Raw genomic sequence first — 24,202 nt, 5'->3', positions numbered from 1 at the left:
AGAAATGCAGGTACACAGGCTACATGGGAGATGCAAGGCACAGTAATGGCCTTCTGATCTAGATAAAACCAACACTAATATATTGCACCATTTGAAGAAGCTAGAGGTCAGCCAATTGAAGCCTTTTCTTTTGCAGCCCACATTCCAGTTCTGAGTCTCATACAATGACTTTAAACAGATTGCACAGCATCACAAACCATTCAGCTGCTCTTTTTTACTTCCCTTTAGCTAACTGCCTCAATTTATATAGGCTCAGTCTGACTTTTTGGTTTTTTTCCCCTCTTAAGCAAGCTGAACTTGACTAAAAATTACAGAGTACAGCTTCTGTAATTAGCAGACCCTAAGTAAAATATTATTTATCCTCCTACAGTTCACCAAACTGCTTCTTCCTAGAAGCACTCACTTAAGCATCTAGAGTTTTGATCTTTGCATTCTGCACCAATATGATCTTAACTCAGACTGCATGGGAATAATGCAATTTCTTTTTACAACTACTTTTTCTGCATGTTTCCTCCAAGAGTAACTGTAGTGGGTGAGGGAGATGATGTGAGTGAAATGGGACATTATTGTTTAGACTGATGCTAGTATAACTTGAATAAAGTAGAAAACCTCATCACTCATTTAATGTTATGAACTTCTATAACACTTTTTAGAACTCAGAAGGGTTTTTCAGAATATCTTTTACAGAGAATATGACATTATGAATAGCACATTAAGCATCTCATTGACATCTGCCAGCTGGCACTCAGTCTTTACCTTTGAGCATGGACATTGCATGGAAAATAACAGCTGAGTGTTATTTACAAAAATAAACTGTTTTCCATAGAAAAAAAAAGTTTTTCATAGAAACAAGAACAGTATATTAAGAAATTAATACAAATCTTGAGTCATTATTTAAAGTTTTAAAATGCAACATGTTGGGAGCAAAAAAGTGTCAGCAGATTTGTATTTTGGCAACTTCAAGAAAAAATGTGCATAACGAATTGTGCAAGGAGAAATGAGAGCTAGAACACATGGAGTATATGCCTGGATTTGCTCATTAAGTTTCTGTAAAATAATAAAAACAAAAAGAATATCTAATCCCACAGCATGGTTTATAATCCTTTACTGCCCAATCATAGATCAAACCCAATATTTAGTTTTGGAGGAAAAAAACCGTTCAGCTGCTTACTTTCAGCTGTCTTGTGCTCGAGTACCCAATGAAATTTTTAATAGGAACCTTTCTTTTTTGAATTTAATTTTCACCACTTGTGCAGAGACCTCCTTGCCTCTTCCTTCATGGTGCAATGTCTTCTCATTTACAACCCATTGTTCTTTCTCATTTTACATTGCAAGCTGATGAGATGCATTCAGTTTCGGTCACATATTTTTTGACAGCACAGTCCTGCAACTGAACATCCTATTCTAAAATAATGATAAACAGAATGTGTCACAGCAATCAAGAGCTTAGCAGGACTGAAATAGGCAAGCCATTACTATGAAAAAGCAGAGCAAAAAACTATGTAACATATTGAATGCACACACTTACATCCTCCACTAATTTACTGTACTTCAGAAGAATGTTTTTTTCTGGATGTGAACTGGCAGTAAGTTTGAAACATTTTGTACTAGTCACTGTCCGCTACTAAATTATGAAAAATATTTCTATTGTTTAAATGATGTCCCAATATGGTTTAAATGATGTCCCAACAAAAAGAAGGCAAATACATATCTGAATCCTCTGTGTTTCTACATTCAGTACAGTTCATTCAGTAAACTGAATTTCCATGGGTGATGGAATAAATGAAGTGCCATTTGTCTGTGAAGGGATGAACTTGCACAGAAGTCCTTTCCTTGCTGGATATTCCATATACCTTTCCTTCTGGATATTCCTTCTACCTTTCCTTGCTGGATACAATTTTCAATACTGCTATTCCTCTATCAAACTTGATTGAAAATAACCAAAGAGCTCAAAAATAAGGTAACAGTTCCCACTTGCAAAAGCCTCTTCCATAGGAAACACAAGCTGAAAAAAAGAAAACATGCTGCTAGTAGACAAATAGCAAGATTTTTCACAAATATGTACATAAATATATACATCTGAGGATTCCTTATTGATCAAAACATTACCATTGATATACTATTAAATGAAATTACGGCTACAAAAGTGTTACAATTATAGAACTATAAATACATTATCTAAAGGATCTATTGACTAAAAAAATCCTGAAAAGATATGTCTTATTTGTGTTTTAATAAGAGGTTAAACTGAGACACAAGAAAGGGAAAAGCAAAAATGCTATGTAACTAACTCTAATGCCTATTACAACATGGTAGTATGCAATATTGATTCTAGTCTGAGAAAGTACTGTAATTACATTTTCTTATTGGACACCAAGAAAAGAAAAAATAAGTGTTCTCTGACCCTGGATATTAGTTTTATTTTTCTAGTCTAAATAGAGAAATAGAAAACGTGTCACATGGACATTAAACTACGACAGGACCATCCAATGAGGAGATTACTTATATTATTCAATTTAAAAATGGCAGGCTGGAAAACAGGAATTTATCCTATTAGTGGAAACTGAAATAATAAGTCAAAATGCATGCTCAATTTTTTTCAGATGAAGAGGGAGACTTCTCAGAAGGCAATACTCTCACATTAAAAAACTGTACATGCAAGAACTCTGACTTATTGACAGCTTGACTGAGATACAATGGACTCAGACAAGCATTATTGTTAACTCACATTCAGGCAACCAATTCAAGAGGCACAGGTTAACAAGCTGACCTCACCAGGATTCCCTAGCTCCTGGGAAGTCCAATTTCCCACTACAGTCTGTCACACAGTACTCATATTATCTGAAACTGAGATTCAGAAATGTACCCCCACACACAGTGTCAGTAAAAAAGAAATGTTTTTCAAGCTACACATCTACTGAAGATCAAAACAATGACATTTCCATACCTCAGGTAAACCTTGACAGATTAACTGTTGAACAGAACAAAAACCAGTATCAACCATACTAAATAAAGCAAGTTATTGCACTTACAGTGTTACAGTGTTTCAAAAATCTTATCTCCAATATGCTTTCATTTGTGTTCTGCTCACATGAATGCTCTGTCAGTCATGAAGGAAATATCCCTCTTCATGTTTTTGGTATAGTTTTGGGGCTTTGTTTATTTGGGTTTTTTTTCCCTTTGAAGCTATGAAGTGAGTATTCGGTGTACAATGCACCTTTAAACAGAAACCTAACAATTATCCTACAGGCTACCTGGTCACAAAATGAGCATGACTAAAACACCATACTGTTTGGAGACCTGGGAGAAACTGCATCCTCCAAGTAATTTTCAATTTCTTCATTGGATTTGAATTAGTACACTACCTCCACCAGAATTACTAACATGCCAAGCCTGCTGCTAGGAAGGAGCTTGCCACAAAAATATGTATTCCCTATAATTATGTAGAATTCCAATACTTACAGAGAGATGATTTTATTACATGTATAGAAAAGAATGCTTTGCAGAACTGGTATATCTATTTCCAAAGAAAGAGCTCTTTTTTACTCACAGCAGATCCCCACTAATTAAACCTTAAAAATGTAATGCTGCTTTATAGGTCAAATTTCTTTAGGAAGTTTCTTTGTTTTTTAATCATGCAATTCTTGCTACACACATATTCACTGCACTCATTCATTAAATACAGAATCCTAATTTTGTAAGTGAAGACTGCAGAGACCTAAAGATTTTATTAATGTAAAAATAAGCAAGCTAGGTGAAGTCAGTCCCCTTTGTGCTCCATTTTCCAAATTTTGGTTATTCCCACATGCCAGTCAAGAAGTAGTGATGTGTTAATAGCATACTTGAATTATCTATATTCAGAAAATAGGAAGCTCATAGGAAAACAGCACAGAAAGAAGATAAAAATACTCTAGTCCACCAGATGATGTTATGGCTCATGATTTGAAATATTTAGGTTTGTACTAGTTTTTCTTCTTGTATTAGTACTAATCTGTATAATGGTAGTACTCAGCTACTCTGTTTCCTAAGCGCAATATAAGGCTATAACAAAACGTTTTCTATGATCAGTTTACAGTGAATGTAGCTGAGTGATAGAGATCTTGGGTTAAAATACAGCTAATCTGAACTAACAGGTTTATAAAAACTTGTGCTCACCTTATTAAGGCAAATTCAATTAACATTAATTGTACAGAGTATCCTCAAACACTTCAGAATCCTTACATTCTGGGAAAATACAGAGTTATCCAAGAGTAGGTCAGTATTTACAGAATCCTGAAGAGTTTTCCTCTTAAGACTTGCCCCTTACAATCATTGTGCTCAAATGAAATACATTTTCTTGACAAACTGAAACCAGTATCAATATAGGCACATTTAGCATAGAGATCAGATACTGTGTTACACAGAAAATTTGATAACAAATTTCCAAATCACAGGCTGCAACTTCTGACGGCCACTACAGTGTTAAACAATAACTGTCTCTGAAAGTTCTGCCTAATTAAGTGGGACATGAATTTCCTTGAGGAAGTCTTTAGTACTTCTTCTGCTGTGTGAATCTGTTATATGGACAGATGTATAGACTAATATTAAAGGGAGAGATTATGCTGCTGAAGCTTTTTTCTGCCAAGTTTTTTTTTAACTATACAGATTAAATAATTACTTTTCTATTAGTTCTCTTTTGATCTCCAGAAAGAACATCATTACTTTGTAGACTTTCTTCACTCCAATCCAGTATTTTTGAGTACAAGATTACTTATAAGAAAGTGCTTCTGTCCTTTCTTAAAATAGATTCTGAGTGGGAGCACATGCCATCATGATGCTGTAACTCATCAGGAAATTATGATGCAGTACCATCTTATTCTAAAGGCACCCGCTAGCTAAGATACGGACAAGGTCACATCAGCACTTTTTATATTTTTCAGGACTATTTTCCTTATCAGATTAAAAGAAGTCCAGCAAACAAGCAAAAACACAGTATGTTTTTTCAAGAAGAAACAAACAAACATAAACCCACCAACAACAAAAAACCCCAACAAAACAAAACAAAAAAAACAAGCAAACACCGACCAAAAAAGCCCCAGCAAAACACAAAACCAAAAAACTTGACACTAATCACTCGGAGTAACTTCAATTTTGATTTTGCATACAACCATTGCTACCAAAAAAATTAGGATGGAAAATGATAATTGTGAAAATACTAAGTGTACATAATTTTAAAATGCAGTGAACTACCATGGAATTATTTATCTAGGAAGGCAAACTACGGGGAGGAGAACTGATTTCAAATATTTTTTCCTTTCTTCTTTTTTAATCATATGGCATGTCAACAAGGTTGTGGGGAAGACTGGTGGGAAGAGCAATCCAACATTTTTTCCCTACTTGCTACAATCTTAAAGTATACCCAAATAATTTTTGTTATGAGAAGACACTGAAGAAGACTGCATCAGAGAAGCCATGCAAGAAAAACCTTAAGTAAAGCAGGCAGTTAGTTATTTCAATTTTTTTAAAGAAAAAAAAATTATTATTATTTAACTTAAACAACTGAAAGGAAATCTAATTGTCCAGCAGCTTTACTCCCTCAGATGTGTTAATAAAGCATCCAGGCTGGGTGGCCCCAGAACTTTCTAACTGTTAAGATATTTTTACTTAAATGGCAACAAAAAACAGTGTTCCTTGCTATTACCATATTCAAATACTTGATAAGCATGATGTTTTCCCATCATCTCACTGTCTGAACACTTGGCAGCATGTAATAAAAGTATTTTTGCATATAAGCAAAATTCAGGTCCTCAAGTCCTATACAAAGGACAGAACAAACACCACAGGATTTCCCTAGAAATAGAGATGATAAATGCAGTTAATTTTTCTGGTAGAAACTTTAATAGAAGGCTGAAGCTGCACCAAGCCACGCTAGGAGGCTCATTCATGTGCAAGGTAACACAGAGGTGACACCTGAGGCAGCAAACACAGCCCCTGGGAAAGGCACATGGTTAAAGGGGCTGTGTAACAGCACTGCAAGGTACACAGGGGTCTGCAAGTGGCTTGGGACCACCAATGCACAGCTTCTCCTGTAGATACATACTGGATTACAGAGACTACCACAGAGGCAAGGAACTTGGCTTTAATTCCCTGTTAGCATATGGAGATTCAAACCCATGCATTTATTTCCCAGAAGAGCACTTTAATTAGGAAACTAAAAGGATGGATAGTAACATGCTTCTTGTCTGCTAAAGCTAGGTGGCTACCCAGCTAAGAATCAAAATGCTATGGCATCTGGACAATTAGCAAGGATCACACTGTAGCCTAATAACCAGGGTGCTCAACTGGGAGAAAAGACCTAGATTCTAGTCCATGCACCATGGACTATTTCTGTTTGTTACTTGCCCTTTAACAGGAGAAGCAAACTCTATGATAGTTCAAAATGCAAATATCTGAACCCTGTTCTCTTCCCTCCCACTGCATGCTCCAAACTCCTAAAGTTTAAGATACTGAAGCATCACCACATCGATGTCTCTCTTTGGATCTAGCCTATAAAGTGTTACAGATACCTGGTTTTGATTGAATATTTATCTATCTCTTCAGAAATACAAGATTTTATAGAATTTGGGCATCCTTCCAGCCATGAAGCTTTTTTTAATTTCACAAGTGTGTAACTAGGGATATAGCTCCTAATAGCACTGCTCCACAGAGATAATAAAGGCAATGCATTCCATTTTACAGAATATTTAAAACTGCTTCTACTTTTAATACAGCATTCCCTGGAGCAACCAAAATATCTCCAAATTACTGGATCAACACAATATTCTCTGCTTAGGGAACACACAAACCCTAGTAAATCCACCTCACAAGTCTAAAACAATGACTTAACACCCTCCTCTGCCCCTGACATCCATTATCACACTATATGTTAACGCTAACCACCTTCTTGTGTCAACTGCAGCTTTTCTTCCTTTTTTTTTTTGCAACTTGCATCTTTTGGATCATGTACTATTTTTTTGTTTGTCTTCATTCAAAAATCTTCAGCCCACCCTTAAGAGACACAAGAAAGGCAATGTTCACCAAACGTTGATCAACACGATAAATGAATTGTGAAATGTTTGTTCATTTTTTAAGAAACTGTTACATACTTTCAAGTACCACATCAAGTTAAAACTACTGGAGCTTCTTCAACTTCCCATCTCAAATTCTTATCCCTGGAGCAAGAACAGATGCAGCTAGAAGTAAACACTCAGATACAAGAGGAAGGCAAAATGTATTATTCCATGTATGTAATTTCCAGAAGACTACTAGTGCTTCAGTAAATTAAGAGGTTTGCAAACCTTAATTACCAAAGGAATACATAATTATTACTTTTAGAATACTCTTTTTAAATATCATGTCTTCCCATTAGTTTAATGACTGCATTTTAGGCCTCATCCAGATAGATAAGGCTTTGGTAATATTAATATGACAGACAGTGAGGGAAAATCCAAAGCTTATTGATCCTCTTAGACCCTCAATATACAACGAAAATATACATTATGAAATTCAAATGTACAGATTATACTTCTCTGAATTAGCTAATTTGAACAGACTAGTGAGTTTATATGGACATTCATTTAAAACAGAGTAGACAAACTGAGCAGAATTTTAGCTATTCAGCTAACAAATGCTATACAAAAATATTCAGTTAAAAAAACAAGGAACTAAAAAGAGTAAGTCCAAGAACAAAGCTCTGTCCATGTAATGCTTTCAACACATCTGATCCTGGTTACCTGATGTGAAAAGGCTTAGTAAGAAACAATATTCAAGCACAGAAAAATCCTAAAAAACCACTCTCTTTCAAAACAGAAAAACTGAAATAAAACTATCATGTGTGCTCTAAGAGCATCTCTCAACTGCTAAATTTTATTTTTATAAATGATATGTAGGCTCTTGATACAGAGACTGTTATATACATATTTAATAAATGACATCTCATGTAATACTCAAACTGACGTGTCCTCTAGGGATGTCTTAACTCTTATATTACATTATACTAGTTCTCCTGAAATTCTTAAATAACCAATGGGTGGTTTTTACCTTTTAAGATATATTTTAGAAGTCAGGCTAGAGTAGCCAAAGTTAATTATGAGTGAGTCCAACCTAATACAAGAATCCAAGTTTATTTCAGGACTTTGCATATCAGTTGAGTGCCGGCTCCTGCCCCCAGAGATGTAAAAACTCTTTTTTTTTACTATGTAGTCTATGTAGCACATAAGTTTCAAGATTTCCTCTTTACCTGAGAATTTGCAAAGTACTTACGTAAAAGTAAGTAATAAAGTAATAAAAGAAACCTGCATAATGTATAAATAAGTAATGTATTTTGGCAGAAAGAACTTCATGCACAGTGAATAATGTTATCAGTCACAACCTAGTATCTGAAATTGCATTTAATACAGAATAAATCATAGAAGCATATCAAGCTGTGAAGTACTGTGAGCTTTAAATATCTTTAAACCACATCCTTACTCAAATATTCACATTTGGGCACTCAGTGAAAGGATTTTCTTCCCTTACATTCACTTACAAAATTTTAAAAAAACTAGTTTGTATCTTAAGATGTATCATCCATGCACGGTAATTGGCATTATATAGTTGTGTAACAGACCAGGGAAACATTGTAAACATATTATATTGACTTTAATGGAACTTACAGTTAGAATGTATACTTTTGTTTCCTTATGAAGGAAACTCCTTGAAAGTATAGAAGCTGAATTTCCATTTCTGAATCCATTGAAGGGACAAGAAAAGGAGATGAATCACCAAAGCTTTTTCAGCAACTACAAACCGCTCACACATGAGAGAAGTAAAAATGCTACTTACCAATTGTAGAAAAGCCAACAATGTAAACAGACAAAAAATGTTCATAAAAGTCTTTCTTCATCCTAGAGGATGTGTACCAGATGGCAAAGCCATATAGTGGGGCATTGCTTCCTTGCACTGATCTACAAAATGCCTGTATTCCTGAACAAAGGGGGCAGATAGATTTGCAGAACAAGCTATAAGATTTCTTATTGGAGCTTTTTGTCTGGTAGAAGGCCACATACAAAGGAAAATTAGACTTTTATAACTGTCTGGCTAACAGGTAGAAAAAAAATTCAGCCAAACACAGAGACCAGCCTAACAAAAACTTTCTACCAGGAGATGACTGGCTTGGTAAATGGAGAGCAGTGGATATTGTCTGGCTTGATTTCAGTGAGGCACCTTTCCCTCACTTATTAAACTCCTTTATCTCAACTGATACATTTCCACACCTTTGCTTTTCTAATTCTGTCCCTCCTCCTGCCTGGGGACAGTGAGTAAGCCTCTGGGTAGGGCTCAGCTGCTGCACAGGGTCAACCCACCACAATATCCTTTAGTGATTTCTTTCAATTACTTCCTTTGTACAGCATTAAAGCAGTACATTCTCCAGATATATCCTCCTGGACAACAGACTATTAGAAAGATCACTGGCTGCAAAATGAAAGAAACACAGAGAAAAAAAGCATTGAAAGAAACAACCATGATAATGAAATCCTGAGATTCCAGGAGATGTCAATTCAAAGCAGGTACAAATAAAAAAGTTGCAAGAAAAGAAGCACTTTACATTTAATAGAAATTCTGTAAGAAAACCCTCAATCTAGTTGCATTCATGAGGTTGACTTTTTCATCTAACACCAAAAATAATCTGAATTAGATATATGATGTATTTGATCAACAAACTCTGTATTAAGACACATACATACAAAAAACCAAAAAACAACAAGAAAACAAAACTGCTGAGAAAGATTTCAGTATAACTTGTCATGTTACAGGCAATAAAAGATTTTACAGTCAGTCCCAAAGGAAGTATGCCTTTGTCAATTCACAAAAGAATAAAACTTGCACTAGAACAGAAATAAAAGTCTTTCCAATGCAAAAAATAGCAGAAAAGCACTAAAAAGCCATTTCCAGTATTTAGCCAGCATAATCTACACCAAATACAAAGATGAAAAGTCAGAAATGGAAGAAAATGACAGCAAAGGAATCTGCTGGCCTCACATCTTTATCTTCCATTGTTTTTAAAGAAGAGCTAAAGGTTTTTAATGCTTTCTTTTGTTGCAGTCATTAAGAAAGTAGTAACATCTTGCTCCATGGTGAGGAGATTAAGGGGGAAAAGGAATGGCTGAAACTCTTCACCTTTTTTCAAAACTTTTCCTTTTTTTATCAGTTGTAATAAGAGCTGTAACTAAATTCTGAAACCAAAACAAATATCCAGTAATTCTATACAGGTTAATAAAGAAAAGTAATGAAAATAAACAAAATCTGATGGTCTCCTGAAGGAAGATGAGACATTAGTAATGCAGGAGCAGATTCACAGATCAACCAGACATCACCAGAAGTAGCACAGTTACTTCAGAACCAGGAGGCCGATCCCTTCATACCCCAAAAAAAGAAAAATATCCTACAGATACACAAACAGAATATGCTTCTGTGACCATGATTAAGTGAATGACTAGTAATTGAGTTTTGGAGCATTGTATGTAGCCTCGGGTCACTGACTCTGAAACTGAAATCAGCGGCCAATGGGTGGTGCACAAGGCTACAAACTGTAATTTTATCCATGCAATCTTTCCAAAGAATATAACTTCTGATTTTGATAAAAGCGAACTACAGTAAAACAAAAAAGTTTTGAAGGCCTGGCAACAGTATGCTCCCCAAATACATGGGCCACTAGTGTCCTGGCAAAAGATCAGTTTTTCTCATGCATTATTAGCAAACGAAAAAAAATCCTACTTTCTTTACACTGGCAGCAACTTGTTCCCTTCTCTACTGTGTGGGCACAAGCATTTACTCATAGTAAACTGAAAGAAATTCACTGAAAGCTGGCTTCGCAAAATACTATCATCTGGATCAGTTCACATTTTGTTCACCATACATAGGAATAATTTTGCTGGGATAAATGAGAGCTCATGGACAGGTGAGAGCTCGAGATGGGATTAATTTCACTATTAGTACAATGGAGTAAAAAACAAATTCATAAAAAATTGCTAAAAGATTCAATAATTTTCAGCTTTGAATAAGGCACAGCGAGGGATTTTTAAGGAAAGGCTATTGGGATTATGAACATCTAGTATATTTAGTTTATTACTCTATTGATCTCATAAAACCAATTTGCTAATTTTGCTCCTGTTAAGCTTTGTCTAGTGAACAGGATGCTTGCACATACCTACAGACCTTAAGCACACAAATGTTTTCCCTGTTGAGCTTGTCTGCTGTCCATTAACAGCCTTCACACGTCATTTGTATAACCCTGGTTTCTATATTATTTGCTAGAAGCTGTCCTTTATAATATTGTTTCGATTTTACATAATGTGGTTATCAATTCCTTCTATAGTTTCTTTTTCTCACACTTCCTGTAAAATTCCATTTTTATTATTAATCCTTAATTTTTTTTCCTAGCCAAACTGTACTTTTATGTTATGATTGCTTTTACAGTGACTACAGCACTTTAGTATTTTCTGCTGTTTCAAAAATCACACTTCCACTATAGATGTACCTTAATATTGAAGATGTTACTTACATTTGCAATTTACAAAACTCAGTTTAGCTAGCTACCTTTATCTCAAAACACTGCCTTTCGATACCAAAATCATGGTCTGCACATAATTAGTAGCCATGGAGACCATGAAAACACATAATATTACACAAATGCATGGACCAGCAGGCTTCTGAGCTGCAGTTAAAGACTTAAATAAGTGCACATGGTCCACTGACCACAATTATACAACTAAATTATCTATCCTCATCTTCACCCCAACCCTCTCCCATTTTAAGGGGGATTCTTGATATTTATCAAGAATCTCAAAGCCTGACTTACCTAAATAGCTGATGCCTTTGACTGGCTGGTCCAGTTACCTCCATCAATCACATGGATAACAGTTCACTCAAGAAAAAGGTAATGACTCTGTTCACATCAGCAAGAAGATATGGAGGGCAGAAACAAAATTACATTATGATCTTGCATGCAGATGCTTTAAGTACTTGGTATACAGACTGATGAAGAACAGAAGAAAAATAAGTCAGTAGCACATCATCTGCCATTTAGTACATATCAGGCCAGCAGCCTCAAAGTTAGCATAATAGCTAGACTGAGCTAGAGATAGGCTTAGAAAGCTATACTGAGTGCAAGTAAGATGACAGATTGAATGGTGCCAAAGAAATCCGTCAAGCAAAAGGGAAATCAGACCTGGCAAAAGTGTCACTTTCATTTTTTTAAAAATTACTGATACACACTATAATAAATGCTTATGTGGGTATGTATATTGATTACATTTATATGGTCTTCAAACTAGTTGTGTCAGGCAAACTATAGTCAAGATAATAAGTTAGAAAAACTAATGTTAGAAATTTTAACTATTAAAAAATTAATACCTTAATAAAGTGACCTTCCATGCCTGATAATGCGTAACATAGTGTTCACCTTTTCCCAAATTTAACACTGCAGGAATCTAATGGTCAGCATTTCTAGTTACCCACCATGCTAGTTCTCAGATGTTCAGCTCTTTGCTAAACATAAATGCCTAGCACAGCCTTCATATTCTCCTACTTCTACATGAATCAAATATCTTTACATACAAAATGGAAAAATATATCTTGACTTACCCTCTCCTCAAAAAAATTTCCTGTAACAGGCAAATCCTTCTCTTTCTTCACCATGTTTTTTTTACTGCTTATTATTGAGCAGAGGCAGTGTCTCTGCTTGCCCATGAGCACAAGCTAGTAAATACCACCAAGAGGACACCTGGCCTGACAAAGCAATATCTGCATGGAAGGAGGCAACACAGCCAAATAAAGGAGTGTCAAGACTGCCTTCCCAATTTTTGCAAGTGAACTACACAAAATTAGCACATGATTACATCTGTTTGAGCTATGTTAGAAAACAGAAGTCCTCTGTCCCACTTTTTCCTATCCTACCTGTACAGTCCAGCTCCTCCCTCAAACTGGCACTCCTGAGGTCCCTTGCTGAGTTGATTCAGTCTGTTCTGGCAGCAGCAAACTAATTCTTCAAAAGAAGAGCAGTTTTTCCACTAGGTTAACCAGTTAAGTTTGTTTTGCACAGAGGAAAGAAATGGCAGAAGTAAGACAGAACAGAATCGAAAAAAAAAAATTACAATAGAGGTAAAAAATTGCCAGCCTTGTTCACCATTCACCTACAGCAGCAGAAGTCTGCAGAGCTCAGTGCTGAACCAGAAGACACAACTGATTCAGCTCAAGAAGATCCAGTGGGTTTTTTTCGGCAGGGTCATTTTCAGCTGTTTCAGTTCTCTGTCTGCACAGCCACGCAACAGGTTATGCCAGCACAGCATGGCATGGCAGTGAACAAGAAGAGTGATGATAGAATCATACCCAAGATTAAACCTGGACAGAGCCCTGTTGGGTTCTAAAGCAGTGGCCACTTATAGCAGACTGCCTGGTACACCAGAAGAAAATTCTCTCAGTAACTCACCTTGAGATGTAGTGATTGCAGGAAGATAAAATCCCTGAAAAGGTGCTGCATATATTTTCCTAACAGACAAGTCAGATACAAGGCACAAGGAGGGCCTGTTCAAACTAAGGATTAATTTAAATGTGCTTTTTCTGTCATTTCCTCAGCTATAGCTTTTATAAAAATTTGTGATTCTATTACTAGTTTTGGACATTTGAAATACCTCTACATACTACTGAACTTTGTGCTATCTTAAGAGTAATTTCAAGGCTAGTTAACAATAGACATCTCAATTTCTCTAGAGTATCCAAATATTCAAAGGTTCTGCCCTCACCCACATCACCTTCACAAAATGCACAAGAGCAGTTCAAGAACCAGTGTCTTCCTGGTCACCTTCCATTTCTAGGAAGTTCTCCTCATTGCTACCTACGGGAAGACCCCTCTGGCATGCACAAGAATTTTAAGAGGCACACACAACCCTGTGGAGGCAAAAAACAACAGTGTGTCTGTATTAGTTTTTTGTGGTCCAAAAATGTGGCTTTTAACCTGTCTCCCAAGAGTCTCCATTCACCACACTTTGGTTCACACTGCAGTGAAGAATCAAAGTATGAATGTGGAATTCACTTTGGACAAAACTAAACGAGATGCACTCCACAAGTGCATCTAATGCACTCCAACAGTTACTGAGGTCACTCCATGGGTTCTGAGCTAGTGTGAGGCAAAACACACTCAGCAGTCTGCAGGTGAAGCCCCCAGTACTAAGATCTGTTTCTCTAAAGCAGCAGCACTTGATATCAAAGACTTTACTTACATGGAATGAAATCACAGAACGTAAGTTAACCTACTAAATTACAGTCAAAAGACTTACATAGGTACAGAACAAAATATTTTTTAATTGTGTACTTATCGTTGAAGAATTGAGAGAGTACCTAATTATCCAAATATAGGGAATTTCTACATCTGAGGAGTTGTTTTCTTCAATGGTTGCTAGTTGGAATGTCAGCATCTAGGGGGTATTAGAGTTTAAATTTCTACTTAGAAGGAATTAGAGTATGTATTTTACTATCACCTCAAATGGCTCCAGGCTGATGTTTTCCCAACATCTAAAACACTGAAAAAGCTCTTGAATGTGGTCTAATCATCAGCTGCTTTCTAGATGCTAATAAGATCTCAACCATTCATTTTAAAGTAGTTTTCCTCAGCATACTTTTCATATGCACAGCTGAATTTACTTCTGGAGGCTGAAGTAAAGGTAGAACATTTTTAGCGGGTGTTTGTTCGGCGCAAAAAAGGTTGCTAGGACTCATCTGAATGTGAAGACCTGCTAAAATTATTCTGGGGTATACTAAAAGCTGCTACTATTCTGGTAAGAAATACTGAAAATTATTACTATTTCACATCTAAAATCTCCCTTATGATTTGATGAGTCCTCACAGCAACTTACACATAACAATAATGGAATACAAGACATGCTATCAAGGAATTAAAAGATTTTTCTAATATTAAAGATAATCCATGATGTCCCAGTTTAATGCTATACAGAAATTTGCCTCAGATGGCTTTTCCAGAAAGATGTTCTGTTCATCAAAGCACTCACAGAAAGTCTACTTGAACCCTTTTCTGACATAACAATGGTGAAATGACAACTAGTATTTTCTCTAATTCTCTTTGATCAACTGCCAAGCCAAAGAGAAAAGTCATGTACTGAAACCATTGTGCATAAACTAGAGCTATACCCTTTGGAATAAAGAAATAGGAACAGGCAGGTGAGCTTCCTTGAAGCTTAACAATCACAGGAAATTCTTCAACAGTTGCTTTTTTCATCAGCTTTTAACACGAACTTTAGAGTTTCCATTTTGATTTTTGATGCTTAGGAAAAAAACCTGAGTCTCACTCAGATAAGAAGGTCCTACACACTGGAGACATTGGTAACAGCTTTAATTCTTACCATGCTGGAATTTAACTGCAAGATCAGACCTTAAGGCTTCACAGCTTACCTTCCTACTGTGGAACACAACACTTTCCTAAAAAATAGATATCAGAGTAACATTAGGTTCTGAAACATCAGTTTCTGGAACAAATATACCCAACTTGAACCACATACATCTTACTAATATGACCATTCCCAAATTTTTAAAGCTCTGTGCCTTGCCTTCTTTCCAAAGAATCATGTCATACAGCACTACCCGGTAGTCACATTTACTTGAAAAAGTTAAGAGGTTTCTCTCAAAAGTCTCAAAACCCTCCTCAGTCTCCTGGTTTATTCTACAGATCTTTTACTGGCTTCTTCTTTTCTTTATTTTGTTAATTTAATGCCATGATATATGTCCACATGACCAGAAGGGTTTGGAATCTCTTGCAATAGAAGGTTAGGAGGGAAAGAAATTACTCTTGCAGACTTTTCAGTCTGCTTGATTACATCACTCATTAAAAAAGCCTACCATCAAGTACATTTTACTAAAACCAGAAGTACTTAGATTTACATTCAGCTAAATTCTAGTTTTAAGTATTAAATTTTGAAGTATTAAATCAGTGTATCAGCAATGATGAAGTTTTAATCAGCAGGAGTTACACACATAGGAATACCTGTTGCAACTTCATCTCAGCATCCCTGGAGCTTTCTGTGTATTATCTACAGAAACACTTTGTCCCTGCACTCCCTCTTAAAGGTGTTTCACAACTTTTTTCCTCACTATGCTTAATTTACAGCATATTTCTTCATGGAAGTTGATTTTAAGAATCTTTGATTTGCTGTAGGCTTATTTAATTCTTGCCTTGAATATTCATACAACTAACATGAGAAATTTTGATAAAAAAGAGGAAAGGAGAACTACATTTTCCCTTTAATCTTATAGGTTTTTTGTTTGTTTGTGGTTTTTTTGTTTTTGTTTTGTTTTTTTTTTCCTGGAAACAAGCATTTTTCTCACCAGATATGTACTTACTTTAGGCATCTTGCTGCTTTCTCCCAGTTTTTTTCCAAGGTGAAGTTTCTGACAGGGAATCCATAGTAAGCCTTTGGTTTCTCACCATTCACACTGCTATGCCACTACTCTACATCATATGAAAGAGTCATGTCAGTAGGAAACTCTGTCATATCTGTTTGAATACCTGGAAATCTTCTCCTTCCAGAAACTTACTGCCATTCACAGTTTCCCAGGACAGGATTTGTGAGTACCTAGTAGAAGGATACATACCTGCTCAACAACATCTCTTTGGCAGTCTGATTTGTCTTCCTGATCCCATGAGAACTGTTTTAAGAAGGGGTAAGAAATAGCAGTGTAGAAGTGTGTTGGTTTGCAGAATTTCTAACTAGTACCATATTCAATGTTTCTTCAAGAATTACTGGATTAAGACTTTACAGACTTCACCTCAGGTCTTGCTATCAATTCCTTCCTAAGTGGCCCATCTCATGGCACCAAAAGCAGCTTGATAAGAATAAAGGGAATTTCTTTTTTTTAAGGACAAGCATAATTTGTAGAGGTTCTAGAAGCCTTTCCATTCTGAGTCAGATCTGCAAGACACTTTACTGTAATTCATTTTAATTCCCAAAGAATGTGTTTTATTTTTCATCCATACAACTTCCCATAAAATGATTCTGAATAAACAACTTACTTTCTAGATTTCAGTATGCATTTAAATCCCTTCCAGCATACATCTAAAAAAAAAAAGAAAAGCACCTATAATCCCACCTCCCAAAAATTCCAAATTATAATACCTGGAAAAAAAACCCCAAAAAACACAAACCCAAATAAAACCGCACCATATAATTTAACATATACTTTAATTTCTACTTCCCACTTTTAGATCTCAAAAGTCACATACAATAGCCAGAAAAACCAACAAAATACATGCATGAAAGATTTTTTTAAAGGAAAAATATTCCACATAAATTCCGTACAATATACAGGACAATGAAGAAAACTAACAATTTCATAACCACATAGTAAGTACTAAAAGCACACAAAAATTTTATAGTTCAAATCCCAAGTGTATTCTGCTTCTTCACGTTCTTCACTTTACTATACAGTAAGTGATATAATTGAATTAGAAAAGGAAGTAAAAATATGTACTTCTATACTTGTGATTGTAAGTGCATATGCAATTCTTAATATTTTATTTTATAGATCTACTTATACAATCTGTATGCTGAATACATAATGAAATGTCATAATACATCTGTAATTATTAAGATTACTGTTCTCCCTAACATATATAAAGCTAAATTAATGTTGAGTCAGTTCTTGAAGGTCATGGTATATATCAAAAAACATTTTACTGCTCAAAAATAGGTTTTGTTATACATAGCTATTCCCTAACCATTCAAATCAGACAGTGGAAGTCTTGTTGCTTATTTCATAGTATAGGGAACAGACATGCATTTTATTCCTTACATCATTTACCCACATTGTAACTGTATGATAGAGCCCTGTTTTGCAGGATATTGCAAAATGTACACAGAAGATTACTCTTAAAGGTTTATGCTAATTTTTTTCCACTTGACAAGTTAGGCATAAAATAGGCCTCAGTAAATTAGCTTGAAAACAAAACAAGTAAACAAAACATCACATACAAGTCTCTTACTTGCAAAATGAAATTTTCTAAGATAACTGCCTAATTAGGTCTATTTTTCCCAAGCACTTTTTATGCAATTACTGTTCTTTTTAAATTTTAAATTATTTTTTCAATGGTTTTGTGATAAAACAGCCAAAGGCTATGCTCTTTTTTTATTAATTAAAAACACCCCACAGGAAAAAGGCTGCTACCTGCTCTTTTCCCTTATGGTTATTACCCTCCAGTTCTTCAAGGAGACCTTTTTCAGGCATTCTGTTAAACTTTCAAGAAGAATTCTGTCATACACAACACTACAAATTATAAGGCCATTTCTGTGTAAGAGGCGGAGAGTTGCATAGTGCATCTACATATATGAACAGAATGTAAATTATTTCTTTTCCTTAATTCACACTTCAAGACATTATAAATATCTAACAAGAAGTAAAATTTGTTCTCATTTTTAGTTATCGTGTCCTCTTGTTGCATAAGAATCTAACAAATTGCAGACAACAGAATCTATTCTTGCTTGCCTACAAAAAATTCCAGACAGCTATGGCTAAATCAACATTAAAGGTGGAATTCTGTATCTGTGTATTAGAATTTTGTATGCTAGACTCTCCAAAACACGGCCTGATGATCATGTACTCTGTTACTGTCCAATTAACAAAGCCAGCAGACCAACTAAAGGTTATCCCAGAACTAAGCTGGTTCTCATGAAATTCACAATCAGTAATTTTTAAGGTAAATAACATGGAAAGTTTTCCTGCAGTACTGGAAAAGGCGACGAATATAAACGTAGAAAAGCAAATGAAAACATGCTGTAATGGGTATGCTCTGTGCTGCTAAATATGAACCACAGACATGGAGCGTGGGTGAAGATGGAAGTCTTTCAACTGTATTTGGATAAGTAAACTCCAAATCAAGAAACACTGAGTACACAAAACTTCTTACCCCTGATCTATAAAAAGACATAAATCTCCAAATTAATGCCCATTTCTTACACAGGTAGGTATTATTTCCCAACTATACATGCATGATTTCATCTCTTTCTTTAGGCGCTTTTAGTTTCAGTGTTTCTACTTCCCATTCAAAAGGAACAGTACTATAGCAAGCAAGTTACATTTCAAGTACAAGAGTCCACTCTATCAGAGAGATTTCAGCCACCTGTTTTTGTTCCATGCCATACACTAAAAAATGGCAGGGGAGAAAGCAAGGACTTTCTTCCTCTAAGTTTAAAAGGTAAAATGCAGTTAGACTACAAAAAGGAAATGAGGTGATTTTACTGATCATGTTCACGAGATTAAGCTCATCATCCTAGCCATATAAAGTCAAAAAGAAAGATGTACAGCTACAAATGGCAAACAGGGAGATCTCCTAGTTTCTATGGATAAACTCAACATTATGACAGTCTTACAGGTGAGAAAATCAATGTTACTCTGAATTCAGAATACTTTAATGGAAGCACAGCATTTCTCTAACTAAGGCTCCCAGGAGAAAGTACTGCCTTTAATCTATGTTTTGAAGTGCCCAATAAAGTGTAATCTGGACAGAAGTTAGATCACAAACAAAAAGCTAAGCAACTTCAATTTGGACAAGTAGGGCAATTTGACAATAACTCCTAGGAAACCTAGTGTCAGTCCTCCCCCCCCCCCACAAGCGCGTCTAGAAGAAAGTTTCCCACTAATTCCAAAGCATGAACAGAGCCACCATCACTAAGAGATCTTGCAACTTGCATGTTATTAATGAACAGTTAGAGGAAAGTCATGAGAAGGTATCTCATAAAATTAGAAAGAGGCAAATGACTTTTCAGTTGGGAAACAGACAGCCTATACATTTCTAAAACAGTCTGACCAACATATAGTGACACCCTAAGTATTTTGTCATATTTCTCAAAGATAATTTTTACAAAACATTCATATCACTGAACTTCAGATCTGCCCAGGCAACTTCTTTGGTTGCAGTTGTCATGTAGATAAGGGCCTCACCATCTCAGAAGAAAACTTGCTTCAAAGTGATACATTCAGACACAATGTCCACGCTCAGAGTCATTTCAACCAACTAAGGAGTCTCAGACACAAAGGCAAGGCTGTAATCTTCCACACTACAGGGTTACCTGGACATCAGGTCTGAGTCACACATCCAGAAACATTTGTCTGCTTTACTGTGTAGGTTATGGCCACAGCTATCATTGAAAATGTTTTAATCTTTACACAGAGGAAGAAAGGAAGAACAAGGTATCTGAAGAGAAATTTGCCTAAACTCCTTACTCCCTTTATGAAAGGGAAAGGCTGTACCACATTGAAAGCAATACTGAACACAATAAAACTGTCCTGGAAAAAAGTTAGCCTGAAAGTTTTTTCCTAAACAAGGAAGAACCAATACAAAATGAGGAGCAAAGACAGAAAATGGTGTTTATGTCTGGTGAGGACTTTCTCACAGACCTGCCTCAAAAGCAGACAACCTGAATGAAGAGTTATTAGCCAACCCAAAATCTGACAACTTTTTATCACTAATATTCTGTAAAAAACAAACGTGTAACAAAATCTCGAGTTTTGGCCAGCTACATTAAATGCTTACTGGAGAGAAAACAAAAAGAGAAGCAAATAAGAAGATAATGGGGATGGAGAGAAAAAAAGCACAAAATAGAACAACCAGAGAGAGCCAGAGTATGTTTTTTTCCATTGGGCTAGTGGAGATGGCAACATCATTCAGAACTCTCTGGATGGTTCCAGTCAAGGTTCTGCTTTAGTCACTGACAAAACAAGAAAGGTCACAGTTATATAACTGTTACCAATGCCACCACCAGTGAAGGATGACCTAATATTGATTCAACTCTGGCCAGAGCACACAATTTCTCCTCTTTTCTAGCCAACTTCAACATTACAAAATTCTGCGCTTAGTACACCAGGTCTAGCAGCTTGACACCACTGGTAACTGTTTAACAACTTAACAACAGATTAACAACTGTTCTGTTAGAGATATCCCAAACATGAAAGGCTTGCAAGGGGCAACCAGCGTAATTCTGTACCTGTACTTTACTAAGGAAGCACTGATGCACAACAGTACACACAAAGCATGCATAGAATCCAGCCTTTACTGTAAATGTGGAGATCTCTCCTCTTTTTCATTTATCTACCCCACATTTCTTCTTTCTCTATGACTGTTTTCTTTTTAAAAGAAGATATCCAGAACACTTAAATAATAAAGCTTTGGACATTGTTAGTCCAACTCCGTTATTCCATCACAAAAATCTCCCAATCTGACAGTTAGCATCATAGCCCTCCTAAAATGTATTTTACCATAAAAGTAAACTCACAACAACATAATACTGAAGTTCTATTAGCAACTCATGTGCTTGCACTACATATCAAAGGTAGCAGAGGGAAAACCTAGGTTTGGAACCTAAGTGAGCAGTATCTTTAATCTGAACACTTCATTAAACACTGGTGCTGAATATGACACTTTCACAGTTCCACTCTTCACAAATTAGAAAACTTATTGAAATGATAACACACAAAGATTAGAATTCATATTTCTATCCACAAACCAGTGAGGCTTCCTATGTGCATAAGACATAACCCTGTATTTCGCAAGTTTCACAGTTTTGTAATCAGTCAGTTGTATTTTTCCTCCTGTTTCAGTAAAGAAGCCTAACTCTACAACTTTCTATACAGAGACTCAAAAATAAGCATGAGTGTCATCTTCAATTCCATAGATGCTGTGTACACCAAAGTATTTTTCCTGATTTCAGGGAGACAGTTCTTTCATGTTGAGAAAATGTCCTAATTATGGATTTTGTTCTTATCATTGACTCTTAACTAAAAGACCTCCACAGTTTGCGAATAAGAGAAATTAACATGTAATTTTTGTTAAAAAAAGCCCAAGGTGCTACATTCTGCATACATTTGCATTTGAACACAGTTACTTTAGTAAACAATAACCAAGATTTCTATTTCTCTAATCCACTCTACCTGTCCAAATTTGCCACAAGTGAAAAAATACACATTTGTTTCTAGATGAAACTAGCGATACATACACAATCACAGAGGTCTACCAAGCAAAAACACATACAATAACTTACTCAAAACAAAACAATGTAATGAAACTAAGCTTTATGACAAACATTACTCACTCTCAATATTCTCTGGAGCCATGTGCATCAGTCTCTACAACAGATAAGAATAAAAATGTGCCCAAATAATTTTTATATGTCCTCATTTAAAAATAAACACACAACTGTACACCAAATTAATTCAACAGCTACTCCTTCCTAAGTAAATTTAAATTCCATCTGAGTATGACCATAAGATGCAGTACTGATTATTTTCTAAACTGAGTATACCAAGTCTAACAGGAGCATAAATCTGTATGCCTGTGCTGATAAGACCACAAGCATATGCTGCTAAGAAAACAAACATATGCCTATGATCTTAATTAGAAAAGTTAAAGCAGTCGCGTTATGTTAATGATCTCATTTTCTGATCACTAAGCTATTCTAAATGTTACAAAAAATAGTCCACATACCTAACCTTTTCATTTCTACACTTATTCCTCCATACAGCAGCATGTATCATTAGTTCATTTCTATGAGAAAAATTCAGAAGAGTACATTTTTTAATTTGCTGTCTTTTCATAGCTGAAACAGCTAGGGTGTCCAAATCCCCCAAAGTACAAATATTCTCTTTCCAGGTTAAAGGAGCTGCCAGAGCAGAAAAGAACATTTTATTTCAGGTTTGCAAACACACACAAAAAGGGAGCTAGGAAAATTGTGAGAAACCAGGGTGTCCCCTTTCAAAATGAGAAAATAATTATTTGCAAAAATTGTTAGCCTGGAATTCAAAACAACCACATTAAGCTGAAAAAAAATCTAAAACTGTTCTGTTTGGTTATGCCTCTTGGCCTTCCTCTAAAAAAAAATACTAAAATTAGGCCAGAAGCTCTTCTCAATGAAATTACAAATTATGATACAAAGTTAAAAGAGTTTAACAATGATCAAACAGGATTTACAGTACAAAATAAGTGTATTCTGAAGGACTATCTGAACCTATTGAGAGACTAAATAGTTATTTTAATTATTATAACACCATATGTGCCTGGTAGTGCATTCTGGGAACACTTACATGTGAAAATTATTACAACTCTTATCAAAAGAAAATAATAACCCAAGTTACACACCATGAAGTTGCACAAAATACGCAAAGAAAAATATGCATTCTGCTTGCACTCCCTTCCCACTTTAACTTTTACAATAATAGGTAGTGGCACACATGTCCTATCCTTCAGGAACAAAGGGAACAAATCCCCCCCATGTGACTTTTGCATCTGGTCCAACACGCTCTACCCATATTAAGGATCTGACTGCCTGGAATTTACAAGCACGCTAAGGATTTCCACTTGCATCTACCGTGCTTTCCTAGCGGTTTACCGTCACCATCACCTTGCGGCCGAGCGCTTCCCAGGAAGGGAAGGAGGGGAAGGGCTCCAGCCTTGGCGCCATCCCTCGCTCCCGGCAGCGGGATCAGCACCGGGCAGAGGAACAGCGCCGGGGGCTGCCGCGGGCTCGGAACGCGCCGCTCGGGTTAAACACCGCTAGCGGGAATAAATAACTTCAGGGTTAACTCCAGGCCTCCTCTGCCGTCAATGTCCCCTCTCTCACTCCAAGCATCCTCCTACTCCTGAGCGAGCTCACAACGCTGCTTTCCATGAACAATCATGTCTTCCCAGGCTCCCGGTGAAACCTACAGAGCTTGACGCCAAAAAATTTCGCCGGTATCTCTCGCCCCTTCCTCGCACAGAAGCGGCGCTGACGCCCGTGTACACCGGAACCCCTCGGGGCTCCGCTCCTGGGCGCGCCGCCCGCGGCGCCGAGCTCCGCGGAGCTCCGGGATACCGCCGAGACCCCGGCAAAGGAGCCCCCGGCCCGTCACACCCTCACCGGCTCCGGGAGCCCTTCTGTGCAGCCACCGCAGGTCATGTGCCACGGGTTTATTAAAGGATCATCCGTGCGCTATGAGCGGCAGCATCATAAATGCCCTCCTCCCCCTCCCAACAGAGAGCACACAGGCACAAGCATCCCCACCCGCCCCCTCCCGATCCCCAAACTAAAGGCCAGGGAGGGGGAGGGGAAGGAGCCATCCCAAAGGAGCTGCCGTGCGGAGCGTGCCCAGCTCAGGCATTCCCGCGGCC

The sequence above is a fragment of the Geospiza fortis genome, unplaced genomic scaffold (assembly GCF_000277835.1).
Source record: "Geospiza fortis unplaced genomic scaffold, GeoFor_1.0 scaffold54, whole genome shotgun sequence".
NCBI lineage: Eukaryota > Metazoa > Chordata > Aves > Passeriformes > Thraupidae > Geospiza > Geospiza fortis.
Note: the sequence above shows the minus strand (reverse complement) of the source record.